This window comes from Gasterosteus aculeatus, chromosome 14 (assembly GCF_964276395.1).
Source record: "Gasterosteus aculeatus chromosome 14, fGasAcu3.hap1.1, whole genome shotgun sequence".
Taxonomy (NCBI): Eukaryota; Metazoa; Chordata; class Actinopteri; order Perciformes; family Gasterosteidae; genus Gasterosteus; species Gasterosteus aculeatus.
Window position 1 is genome coordinate 17659964 of NC_135702.1, and position 14277 is coordinate 17674240.

The 14277-nt window shown below is 42.6% G+C and overlaps 1 protein-coding gene across 4 annotated transcripts in view; it reads left to right on the forward strand.

Moving 5' to 3' along the window:
• The first annotated feature begins 10988 nt into the window (after window positions 1-10988).
• Window positions 10989-14277, forward strand: part of LOC120831919 (uncharacterized) — a 46852-nt gene continuing 43563 nt past the window's right edge. For 2 of the 4 annotated variants that reach the window (XM_040197826.2, XM_040197829.2), the window contains exon 1: window positions 11045-11182. The gene's annotated coding sequence lies outside the window, so the exon portion shown is untranslated. Of the gene's footprint in view, window positions 11183-14277 lie in introns of all 4 variants that reach the window. The other 2 variants (XM_040197832.2, XM_040197830.2) reach the window with 2 other exon arrangements.

The window sequence follows — 14277 nt, forward strand, 5'->3', positions numbered from 1 at the left end:
CTAAACGACTTTTCAAAATTTGGAGCCGTCCAAACAGGAGCACATGCCAACAAAGCCTTACAATTTTCGAAAGCCTGCTGACATGTCTCGGACCACTTAAAATGTAACTTCGGACTCAACAAATCTGTCAGAGGTTAGACTACACTGGCGAAATTTTCACAAAAACTCAGATAATATCCCACCAAGCCGAGAAATCGTCGCAATTCACGACGAGTGGTGGGAACTGGAAAGGTACAAATGGCTTCTACCTTAGTCTCAATGGGTTTTACGCAACCATTTCCCACTACCTTGCCCAAATAGGTAACGGTTGCCTTCGCGAATTCCGATTTAGCGAGATTAATGGTAAGATTCGCCTTTTCTAAGCGAGAGAACAATTCTTTAATCTGAGTGAGATGCTCAGACCAAGAGGAACTATACAGAACGACGTCATCAAGATATGCCTCACATCCGGACATTCCATACAGTATACGGTTTACGAGTCGCTGGAAAGTCGCGGGTGCGTTTCGAACTCCGAAAGGCATTACTGTATACTGCAGGAAAGCATCGGGTGTAACGAAGGCGGATAATTCCTTCGCGCGACAAGTCAAAGGCACCTGCCAATATCCCTTTAAGAGGTCGAATTTACTGACGTAACGGGCCGAGCCAACATGATCGACGCAGTCATCAACTCTAGGTAAAGCGAAACAGTCCGGCTTTGTCACAGTATTAAGTTTTCGATTATCTGTGCAGAATCGATGTGAGCTATCAAGTTTATTTACTAAAACACAAGGAGAACTCCATGAACTGAAACTAGATTCAGCCAGATTGTGAGCAAGCAAATAGTTCACCTCTTGTTTCAGCAGATCTCTTTTAAAAGGATTGTCTCGATAGGCGTTCTGTTTAACTGGACATGAGGTTCCTAAGTCGATATCATGTTCTATGACCGAAGTACGACCAGGAACGTCAAGGAAAAGAGGGAAATGACATCACCAACTCAGTGACATCACTCCTCTCATTCTCTGAGAGATAAGAAAGCTGAGAGGACAGATTAAGAAGGATCTCATAGATTTTAAGTCGTCCGTCAACTTTTCCTCCAGAAAGAAAACTTCAGACAGAAATAGGCTGTAACGGAGCAACAGGCACTTTTTGATTTGGTTTACCGGTAATCTGGCATGTATGACAGGATCGAATGTGTTTTGCTACATCGCGTTTTACTTTTGGCCAATAAAACTGTCGCAAAACCCGATCATACGTTTTACGGACGCCGGTATGACCAGCAAGACCTTGATGAGCCAAATGCAACACAGAGTCTCTCACTGAAAAAGGAACCACAATCTGTGTTTTAGGTTCCAGCGAAACAGCTTTATGCAGGACCACTGTCCGACAAAGCAGACCATCATCAAGAAAGTACGAAGAGGATTGATGATCAGAACACTTAGACCCCGCTGCCGAATATAAAGGCTTAAGAGTGTCATCGCTCTGTTGAGCTCTAATTAAATCCTCTCGAGATCTGGAACAAAGAAGATAGAGAACAGTCATCAACATCAGAGCGATCAGCATGGGTTTTCTCAGGAGTGGACACAACCGCAGGTGTAGCAGCAGATTCACTTTGCACTGCAGAATCTGTCTGCAACGAAGAGCAGTGTTAAAAGTATCCTGTGTTAAAAGTATAAAAGAAAGTGTCATGAAATGGAACTTCAACTTGATTTTCAGATAATGGTTTGGCCATGGATCGAGTAACTGCACAGGCTGGAAATAAATCAGGAAATTCTCTACAGTTGTTCACATCAGATTTCCTGGGTATAGATAAGATTATGGGCGGAGCTGCAACACCACTCCGTCCCCAAACATTTCCACCTGCTAAATCATTTCCCAGAATAAATGTAATCCCAGGGACTAGAAGTGCAGAACGAACACCAACTACTACATCACCAGATACGATGGCTGAGGACAGATGGATTCGTTGTAAAGGCACATCAACAAACGCAATCTCAAAACCTCGCACTAGTACCTGAGATCCAGTAGCGGTTTCAGACGTTAAAGGCAAAATTCCCTCTAAAAGAAACGACTGCGCGGCTCCCGTGAAGAAGACGCACCGGCACAGTTTCCTTTGAACCAAGCGATGACACATTCCCTTCAGTTATAAAAGGTGTATAATCAACGGACGAACTTACACTCTGATCAACAGGTTTATCCTTGGAATTGGATAAATGACAATCCTTCTCCTCAACACTGTGTCAACACTGAATGGCAAAGTAGAAACCAAAGCAACAGGTTTTGAAAACCTCTTTCTTTTTAAGAACAAGACAGTCCGATATTTTATGACCAGGCTTTTTACAATAAAAGCAAACCATGGCTCGTGAGAGTGCAGTTTTACTACAATGCTCAGCGACTGTCGCCTTAATATTCCTACTCATCACAGGAGACTTCGTCTTAGGTTGAAAGCAAAACTTAGACTTGCTCATGTCGCTGGTTTTAAGACAGACTGAACTTCAGCTTCAGAAAGTGTATTAACCTTGTGTTCAGTGAGATACCTGGCTACGACATGAGGAACACAATGTTTAAACTCTTCTAAGAGCACTAATTCTCTTAACTGTTCTTTAGTTGTAACTTTCCTTGAAGTACACCAACGATCAAAGTTCTCTTTTTCTCTTGCAAATTCAACAATGAGTACATTCATCAGTTTTTCAAATTTCTAAATTTTTGACTATATGCCTCAGGCACATCACATTACATTACATGTCATTTAGCAGACGCTTTTATCTTCTAACCCCATGGCTTTTTTCACATTTTTGCCCGGGGAGCAATTAGGGGTTAGGTGTCTTGCTCAGGGACACTTCGACATGGAACACGGGGCAGCCTGGAGTTGAACCACCAACCTTGTGCTTCCCAGCACACCTTCTCTAACCCCTGCGCCACGACGACCCCGAGGCACGAGTTGATATGCATGTAGCACAGCAGATTTCACCACCTCATACTCACCACTCTGTTCCAGTGAGAGTGCAGAATAAACTTCCTGTGCTTTACCTGTGAACACACACTAACAATAAAGTCCAAAAGCTTTTCGGCCATTTCATGGATAAAGCAACACGTTCAAAGTGATAGAAATATTTATCCACTTCCTTCTCAGAAAATGGCGGAACTAATCTCATATTTCTGTGAACGTCAAACACAGGTTCACCTGTATTTGCCCGCTGTGGTAAAACAGGAGGCAATTTCGCCTGTGAAACTTCAGCGGTCTTTACTACCAACTCTAACTCCAACTTCTTTATCTGAAACGCTCTCTCGTCACGTTCCCTCTCCAACTCAAACTCCATTCTTCGCTTGGCTAACTGGTGCTCTAATTTTCTCCCTTCAAAATCTCTTTCTACCGCTCGCTCTTTCGTAGCGCGATCGTCACGTTCAGCACGAATTTTCGCGGCATCTAAACACGATTGCTTCTCTTGCAAAGACAATTCAGGAAATTTGGTCTCACTTGCACTATAAACCTCAGCAGGAGTAGGCACAACCGATTCACTAATTATCTCTATAACTCCTCTATCCACAAGTGATCGCTGTAGTCATAGTTTCCTTCAGCATCTTTTCTTGAGAAGTAAGATCGACACTGAAGCGTTCGGCAATTTGTACCAACTGCTCCTTTGTACAACTCTCAAGCAAAGCTTCTGATGGACACGCAAAGAAATCTTCGAGCACCGAAGACATTTTGTTCGTATTTGTATACGCACAGTAACACAAACGAAACTACTCTCTAACACACGTGAGACGCTGTTTACCCAAAATACAACTCCCATAAGCCACTGCTTCAAAAGAGGAACTACGTCACCGTATTCCGCAACCTATGTTCATTCACAAAAAACTTCCGAAGACTTCCCACAAGGCAAAACTTAGTGTAAGTACGAAAATAAACCGCACTATACACACGAACCCAATGCTTTACCTTTATTTATTTTTGTAGAATGGTTTTACCGTTTATAATACGAGAAAACTCCAGCCCCTAACTCAGAAAACACTAACTAATCCTACCTGGTCTTCAGAGATGTACTGGGCTCGAGCCGACATTAAACGCTGAGCTCCGCGACAATCAGTCAAACTGAAAGTCCGGAAGCGTACCCCCTACAGAGAGCGAATCTCCACCCAGGATAACCTCCAAAAACAAGAAAGGCAAAATAACAAACAGTGCTCCGTTGGAAGGACTGTTTTCACAATCCAGCTGGAAACACTAACTAACCAGAGTTCTCAATTATAAAGGTAACCATTCACAAAAATACACACACATACAACCAATACTCACCAACGTTTCCTACCCCCATAGGATCGCGGACGAGCCCCCAATTTATGTTACGGCCAGCTCGTTTCGACCGTACATAAAGAAAACAAGTACAATGAAATTACTTGCAAAACGAGTTTAATTACTCGTTCAGAATAACAGTAACTTAACAAAACAAAGTCTAGGTTCAAAACAAAGCGGAAAATCCAAATGGGGAGAGAAAAGATTGGTATGCGTTGGGTAACTAAACAAAGGTAGGCCAAAGTGACTTCTCCAGAGGCAGTCGCCCCCCTGGAGGAAGGGCCGGGGAGAGGGGAAATCCAGGGTTTTATCCTCTCCACAATTAAGAGGCAATCAGGGAACAGGGGTGTGCCATCTCCCACGCTCCCCCTGGAAGACACCGCCACCAGCAGGCGAGCAGATGAAGGGCGGGGTCGTAACACCAATCAGCAGGAAAATCTGGCTTATCAGAAGATTGGAGCAACTTATTTTCTCCCACCACCACTAGTGTCTGGACTCCCAAAGGGGGGGATATGCCCCATCTCATCTCAGCATCCCGGCCCCTGTTCGATCCTACGACTGGATGGAGTCCAAACCCCAACAAACTTTGCACTTTCAATACTTGACAATACCGGTTTTAATGATGATTTGATTGTTGAAAGTTCAGAAGTCTCTCCTGATTGAAATTGTATTTGGAGAGAGCAGCCAGTAAACTCTTACTTCTCAGTTAAAGTAAAAGTGTTGTCTTATTTCAACGACTTATGGGATGAGAATTAAATCAGGAATCAGGAAAAATGTATTGCCAGAATGTGTCAGACATACAAGGAATGGATGACAAGATAACAGTGCATGAGGAATAAAATAAAAATATAATCCTATGGGTTAGTAGTATAAGGTTATAGGTTAGTTTAAAAATAAATAATAATAATAAAAGTTAAAGTTAGAAATATTTAGAAATTAAAAATTAAAAATAAAGTGCACCAGCAAACAAAAAGTGACAAGTTAAAGTGACACGTATATGTGCATGTGAGTGTGAAGGGAGTGACCGGTGGAATGTTATAGTCAGTCAGTGGGGGACCGGCTCTGTTGATGAGCCCGACTGCCGACGGGAAGAAATTGTTTGTGTGGCGCGAGGTCTTAGTCCTGATGGACCTCAGCCTCCTGCCAGATGGAAGGGGCACAAACAGGTTTTGTCCGGGGTGGGAGGGGTCGGCTACCATCTTTTTAGCTGCTTCAGAGACCTGGAAGCGAACAAGTCCTGGAGGGACGGCAGGTTGCAGCCGATCAGCCTCTCTGCAGAGCGGAGGACACGCTGCAGCCTGCCCTTGTCCTTGGCTGTGGCTGCAGCGTACCAGACGGTGATGGAGGAGCAGAGGATGGACTCCATGATGGCCGTGTAGAAGTGGACCATCGTCGTCTTTGGCAGGTTGAGTTTCTTCAGCTGCCTCAGGAAGAACAACCTCTGCTGAGCTTCTTGGTGATGGAGCTGATGTTCAGCTCCCACTTGAGGTCTTGGGTGATGATGGAGCCCAGGAAACGGAAGGAGTCCACAATAGTGACGGGGGAGTCACACAGGGTGATGGGGGAGGGTGGGGCTCTGTTCTTTGGGCACATGCAGCTGAGAGAGTTTGTCCTGCAGCAGAGACGGGATGATGGTGTTGAAGGCAGAGCTGAAGTCCACAAACAGGATCCTAACAAACCTAAACACCCCATCATTGCAGCTTAGAACCTCTATAGTGGTATGAGGTGCTACATTATTATTAGATGTTACAATCTTGAGTCACCTAGTGTGTTCTCTAATACTGGCATCAATACTGGATCGGGTCCAGCTTACATCCAGGACCTGGTCCAACCCGACATCCCGACCCGCACTCTCCGCTCTGCATCTGTAAAACTACTCGTCCCTCCCTCACTGAGAGCAAAACACTCGACTAGGTCTCCACTCTTTGCTGTCCTTGCGCCGAAATGGTGGAACGAGCTCTCTGAAGACATCAGGACCGCAGAGAGCCTTCACATCTTCCACCGTAAACTAAAGACACACCTCTTCAGACTCTACCTCGACTAAAAGACTAACAAATTGTAGCACTTAGCAAATTGTAAATTGGCTTATTTGAGGAAAATGCACTTTCTTGTTTCTTGTTCTTCTCAATTTGTATCCTATGGTTGAATGCACTTATTGTAAGTTGCTTTGGACAAAAGCGTCAGCTAAATGACATGTAATGTAATGTAATGTACTTATCAGAGTTATTGCTAAAGCTTCCCCTCAAATTCCTGACAGCGGATGTCCTATCACACTTATATGGCAGACGATGCTGACAGTACTCAGAGCAGGGGTTTTCTCCCTTTACATTAGTGCTCTGCCAGAAGATATGTATTTATTAGCTTCCTATGCTTTTTCTTGTCAAATACTTAGACAACTCCTCTTCATACATCCTCGTCCATGATTACATGGGGAATATGTATGTTTTATTATACTGAATAATTTCATGGGATATCTACACAAATTACACAATATACTTTTTTGTAGATATAGCAACACATGTTGGACGAGACCGGCCCGCATGCACATTTTTCCCGGGGGAATGACTTGATTTTTCATTGAGCACCACGATTAGTCCATTTAGCATGATAAACTCAGAAGAGGAAACCAAAAAGAGTGCGTGAGGTGTGGCAATGTGTGATGTGATTTAGTAGAAGATTGTCTGACTCACGACTCTCCCTTCATATGAATGAATTAGAACAACTCAGTGACCCACCCACCTTTAGGCTTTGTCTATAAACATTACCTATCAGGTTTTTTCTTGCTACTTTTAATTGTCTTCACACCCCTAGTTAGCGTCACAGTTCCCTGCAGTCCTGACCTCATGCTCACCTGTTGCCATTTCCCTATTATTTTTTTTACAAATAGCCCAGTTATATATTTTTTAGGCATGCCAGAGGCCACTAAAAATAAATAGTTTATGAAAACGGTGAGTGACATTTTGCTCACAAAGAAATGATATGATAGTAAATATTGTTTTCATTATACAAATATATAGTATAACATGTTAATATGTATAATGAACCAAAAATTAAGAATTGACTGGTTCCATTACCTTTTATGGACATGTACATGCTGAGACAGCTGCCATTTGGATTCAGTGCAGCAGACTCAGTCAAAGAAAAGACTTTAATACTATCCGCCCAGAGACTTGTTTTTCTGGCTTATGTTTACATGTGTTGTGATGCAAATTCAAAAAATATACTACTGGAAAGTACTGCTGTTTTTGTTTAGTTTGGCAAGTGCTTATTGTGTCACAATTTGGTTAAAACTGAAATCCGTAGTTCATCCCTGTGTTGCTTCAGGTTAAATTTCACAGGTTGGGTGAGTCAGTTGGTCTCCAAATTCAGAAATCAAAAACTACGGACTTGGATAGTGGCAGCAAACTTGTTTTGCAAACTTCTGTTGTACATTTAATTAAATACATCACTGCTAAACTAAACTCTCCTCTGCCACGCCGCCAACTCGTTCTCCCATTCAAAATGAGCCACTGCTCTCTCTCGCTTCACATGCACTGGCTCTGCTATGCAAAAAACCAATCCTGCCTATACATGAATGCACACGTTATCATATGTTAATGATACACTGCTCTTAGGTATTAAAGAAACCATATTTTATCATGGTATCATGGCATGAATTCAATTGTAATTCTCTGATAACAATCTGGTCAGGTAAGATGTGACGTCCAACTCCTCCAGGATGGCACATCCACGCGTGCCGTTGGAAGGAGATCTGTTGTGTCTCACGATCTCCAGAAAATGGAGGAGATTCCAGTAGATAGGCAGTTACTCTAGGAGAGCTGGACGGGGCCATAGAAGGTCCTCAACCCATCAAGAGGACCAATATGTGCTGCTTTGTGCACTGAGGAACAGGTTGAGCAGAGTCCCACAGAATGACCTCCAACAGGCCACTGGTGTGAATGTCTCCGCTCAAACAATCAGAAATAGACTTTATGAGGGCGGCCTGTAGTGTGCCCTGTGCTAACTGATCAGCACCGTGGAGCTCCATTGGCTTCTGCTGTAGAACACCAGTATTGCCATGTCCGAGACCGGACTAGCCTACCACATCATTTGACTTTGATTTTCATTACCATTTTCAATGGAGGGCTTTCACTTAGAATATGTACTTTTAAACTGCTATTACTAGTTTTACTTGATCAAAGGGTCTGAATACTCCCTGCAGCAGTGCATGTTGGCACCCTTAACATTCTGCAGAAATCTATAATCTTCAGGCACCATCTTCTACGTCAAGAAAGGAATAAACCATCGTCACTTGTTAAAAGAAATGTAAACGAGAGGCTTTTAAACCGAGGTATTAAACTGATCTCCCAGAATGGGAAAAAACTATAAATTGTTCAAAAGCAGGTCTAAAAAAAGGTAAATCAAGAGATTTATATTTTTTATTAAAGCGAATTGTCTTGTCATCTGCACCCCGAGCCTGAAATGAAGCTTGATTGCTTGATACGTATAGTACAGAGAAGTATAACTTAGATAATAATATAGATTTGTTGCATAAGTTTACTGCAGCAGCAGAGATCTCAATGTATGAGTAAAGGTTGTGTCAGAGCGACGCCCCCATGCTGCAGCATGTTCCCTTTGAGCGGCGGGATGACACAACACGACATGTTCCTCTCCTCTGCCTCGTCCCAGGATCGAAAGAACTTTTCAACTCAATTTTTTTATTTTGCCCAGCGTCATTGAATTTTAAGTTACCTTTGACCCCCATGTTTTTCATGGACATTTTGAAATGCAGGCTGACTCAATTATCACCATAAAATGTTAAACAAATTTCAGTGAAATAAAAAGAGATGACAAGCGTTAGTTTTTATCAACCACAAGGCCAATTTCATTACAAACTGCACAGGTATTGCAAAAGGGATTTCTACGGATCAGAGAAAAAAAAAAATCCCTTGTGATACGACTCACAGCAATGAGTAGTGGTTTTAGTCATTCAGAATTTTTGCAAATGTTGATCTTAATTATCTTTGGTGACAGATATCCAGTGACTGGGAATGCTTCGCTTTACTTTGTCACACAAACAGTTTTGCTCCAGGGCATTTTGAACGAACCTCATATTCCTTGGGGATGACGTGTTAAAATAAACAGCAGCGTTTTATTGCGTTATTTTTAGTGGTGCTGTTGAACTTTAAGGGTATTCTTCCACTATGTTCATTCATTCATTCATCTTCAACCGCTCAACCGGGGTCGCGTCGCGGAGGCAACAGCTCCAGCAGGGGATCCCAAACTTCCCTGTATTGGGCCACATCTACCAGCTGTGACTGGATCCCAAGGCCTTCCCAGACCAGAGATAGAATCTCTCCACCGAGTCCTAGTCAGATTTAGGAGCTGATCCTCATTCCAACCGCTTCACACTCGGCTGCGAACCGCTCCAGTGAGAGTCCACTATGTGCATCATACTATTTACTCGACACAGACTTTGCATATTCAGATTATTAATACAAACCATAATCAAAAAAATCTTGAAAAAGGAAACATTCATTAGAAACTACTTATATGGGGAGATATGACAGCGGGAGGAAAACAAGGTCAGCATTCCATCACAAATGTACTGTAATTTCTCATGCTCTTCTGCATTTGGGAGATACAAACCACATCCAACAGACAAAGTGAGCAGCTCTCTGCATCTATATATCATATAGATGCAGAGAGAGAGAGACTATATATATAGTACAACGCCCCTAGAACCATGGAACACGGTCTCAACCTAAAGCTAGCGAGTGGCCGAGCAGGTGTGTGTATGGGTTTTTACATCACAAAAAGCTACATTCTGTACTTTTATCAGCTCAAATGACAGTTTCCGGAAGTCTGACCGAATGCAACCTGTTACGGAGACCCCCGACAGACAGAAGCACTTATACATACATGAATGTGTCCGTGACTCTTTTCACAAAGACAAACAAATTGGATTGTCCTTAACAAAATATTTGAATGAGATTGTAGTTTCATTTAAGTGCATGTGTTAATTTGTGTGATTGTGCGTGTCCTCGGTGTAACCAGCTGAATGGGTGTGTTGTGGACTCCAGCACAGAGGAATGTCAGGCGTGGTTGTCAGCGTTGCCCAACACAAAGCAGCTCTGCGTTCAGCTTGACACCTATGGCAACAGTTCGCTGACTGGAGACTCCCGACCTCCCACACACAGGCTGTCAGGCCGGCCTGTGTGTGGGAGGGGTATCACAGGTAGCCTGTCATGGATAGAAAAACAGAGTTGGTAGTGGGTTCAAAATATATCCCAAATACTTAAAAATGAATTTGTTTTGTGTTTTCAGTTTGGATGTTTCAGAGTGGGGTGGTATGATACAGTGTGTGTAGGTGGTGGTCAGCACGCCTCCAGTTTGCCAACACAAACTACTCAGTCCACAGATGTACATTGCTTTGCTCCTTTGACGTTCTCGTTGTCTGGTTTCTAACACCAATGCATTTTTTGATTATTTATCAAATAGATAAATAAATAGAAAGGATTGGTATTTTTCAGCTCCAGTTATTAGTCAAGGTATTTAATACAGAAACATGAAATATGAGTCATATTCTTGAAGGGAAATTATTCCTAAATCAGTTACAATAGCTGCATTTTGGTGACTGGTACACCATCTGCAAAAATGTTGGGAGGGAGAGAGACAGATTGACATTGCTCATAAACTTCCCTCTACTTGTGGCAGAAATGACGTTTCCCTCCCTGTTCGCCACCTGTGAACAGGCGCGCCAGGTTACGTGACCGCTCTGCGCGCGCGCGTCTGCGGCGTCACGCGCGTTCCCTCCACGCCCAGGTGTAGCCCTGTAGACACAACCCACAAGAGAAACTCCTTGTCGGGGCAAAACACCTCACACCTCAGACTGTCAGTCGACCACAGAGCAGCGGGGACGGATCACGCGACACGGTAAGAAGCGGATGAATGAGCCGGAGCTCGGACGCGCTGCGGGTTCGGGTCCCTTCCTTTCCTGGTGCGGGAGTTAAACTGAGTGTGGTGGAAGAGGGGAAACCTGCATGGGGACAGAAAGGACTTACTCATAAGCGACTTAAGTAAATGTAAATCTATCGGGTCACAAAAGGTGTGCTATAGGACATTGAACAATATCTTTCTGAAGATAAAAACAAGTTTAAAATTGGCCACAAAGTTAAAAGAAGCATGTCTGGATAGAAGAGTTGCGTATGGAAGAGGATTCGGAACACATGCTGATATCTATGTTTCTCTGCACATTACACATGTTTGTGTGTTAGAAAGTTGCAGATCACATTCTGGCTTTGAAGTCAGGTTTGTTTGTTTTAATATAAAAAAATGTAATTGTGTTTTGAGTTTAAAAGAGAGATTTTCTGAAATGTTCCCCACAATTCTCAGTTTGACAGCTGGGATCGGCCATCCAACGTTGATGATAAAACCCTTCCATTATTCCCAGTGATGAAATCTATGTTTTTGTCTTCCTCTGCCACTCGGCTCTCAATCAAAGGGCGAGTCTTACTGTGCTCTGATAAAAGCGCTACTGAATGCAGTCTTTATCTTTATTTCAGCAAGGCGGGGGGTAATGTATGTTGTTGAATGATGAGGATGACAATGAGGATGAATGATAATAAGAAGAACAACACCAGAACGTGTTTTGACGAAACAGCAAGTTGTTGGCGTTCTGGGCCACGGTTTGATAGGGTTAAATAAAAAACAATCCAGTTATTGCTCCATGATTTTTCTGTTGGCCCCTTTAAGGTTACAGTTGTAGTACAATAGTACTTCTCCAACTGCATTGCTTAGTAATGAATAAAATGTTTGTCAGTCTTGTCAGATGAAAGACGTTTGTTTGTGGGGTGACATTTACAAAGAGCGCTGGCTCTTTAGCCCACCACATGGACAGTTTATCCGGGTGCCACTGAAGCCCACTTGAAGGTGATGGGTCAATACCACTCAGACTACAGAAACCCTACCGCTTCTGTTACCAAAATCTTGTCCCATTGTCTACAGATTCATAGAATCGGTAAATAGAGATTGCATCCAACGGTCAAAGCATCTTTCACTCTCTCCCTTTGGCTCTGTCTTCATCCCTTCTTTCTTTCTCACGTTCCCCCCTTGTGAAATGTCATGTGTATGTTCACTAGTCTGTTTTAGTTTTGACCGTTTTCCCCACATTTCCACTTTTCACTAATTTCTTCTCATTTTATTGTTTGGTAATTGTTTACCTTTTTCTTGACACGTAGTAATTGAATCCTCTCTTGACCTCCGCTCTTTGACCTTAAATAATTGTTTTTTTTCTAAATACGTGGACTATTTATCTGTTCAGAATAGGTTGGAATGTGAGAAAAGGCATTGTAAAGATATCGGTGTCTGATATGTGTGGTTCAGAAGATCACAGCTCCTCACTCTGCGTATCTTGTTGCTTTCTCTCTCACTCTACTCTCTCTATTTATTAATGGGACTCCTTTCCCTTGACCCCGGTCCAGACAGTTAACCAACCAGACCAACGAGAACTGTGCTCTCTGTCTGCTGACGGGAGTGTGCTCACCTGTGTGCGCGCTTGTGTGTGTTTGCGTGCGTGCATTTGGGCGGAACTCTGAGGAGGATTTGTAAACATGTGACCATGTAGAAACAGAAATGACATGCCATCATGTAAATAATATAAATAACATGAGATATTTAGTTTCTTTAATAAAGTAACAGGGTATAGACCGGTTCTATAGCAAAGGTAACCTTAAATTACTTCTGTTAGGATCTGGTGCTATTTAAAAAATAAAAACCCCAAGACTTTGTTGGGGGTGCGCCAATATAATGGTAGGGGAACCACTGTTGGGTTTTTCCCCTCAACATCATTACATAAATATAAAACCAAGGGATGATGTTGTGACAGTTGGGTATTTTCCTCTCATGCTGATTCTTAAATGCACTGATACTGATACAATACCTGTTATTTAAGACTTTCCTACATTACGAATATATGCAAGGAAAACTGCAACTGTCAGCTTGTCCGAAGATTGTCGTTTTCTTCCTTGCTTCCTCCATTGTCAAAGTCCTTTGGCACAATACTGAAACCCAAATTGCTGCCGAAGCCTGTGCCATCAGTATAAATGGTAAATGGTAAATGGACTGTACTTGTATAGCGCTTTTCTAGTCTTCTGACCACTCAAAGCGCTTTAACACTACATGACATCATTCACCCATTCACACACTGATGACAGGAGAATCACACACAGTGACACCTGCCATCAGTAACTAACATCCACACACTGTAGTCGCAGCTACAGGAGCAATGTTGGGTTAAGTGTCTTGCTCAAGGACACATGGACATGCGGGTTAGCAGAGCCTGGGATCGAACCGACAACCCTCTGTGGGTGAGTGGGGACACGTCGTCCTCCAATCAGTCACCCAGTGTGTGAATGTGTTGGTGTGGATACTGAAAATATTGTCATGTAAAGTAGAAAGAGAATATTAGGAAGGAGCTTTCTAAAAACGTGTCTGTTTACCATGAACATTTTTCAGATGGGTTTGTCTGTGTGAGGTAATCGCTATGTGTGCAAGATGTCAGAGTTGTGCGCTGTCAACTAAACCTTCTCAGTGACAGTAGGACCAGCATGGACAATGTTGCTGTGTTCTTCCATTGCTGCGTGATGACTTTTCGTTCAGGGTGTTGTCAGCTGTCAACCCGGTTTACAAGAAGTTGGCCTTCATTCTCTACAGTCCAAAAAGTTGGAAACAATCTACGCAGTAATATAATCAAATACATTTAATAAAAGCTTATTTTGAGGAATTATCCATAGTTTTATAAAGACATGCTAAGTCATTATTGAAATAATCTCTATAAAAAGATATTCGCATACAAATGCAAATATCTGTAATAGCTCGAGAATTTCAAATGGAAAGCGTTTAAGTTTCAGTTTAGCCCGAGTTATATTTACTGAACGATTATTGAGGATATGCAATTTTGTCGTAGATGTCATCTCTCTCAAGTTGATAATTGTAACATTGCACAAAAGAAGGACAGCCTGATATCCGCT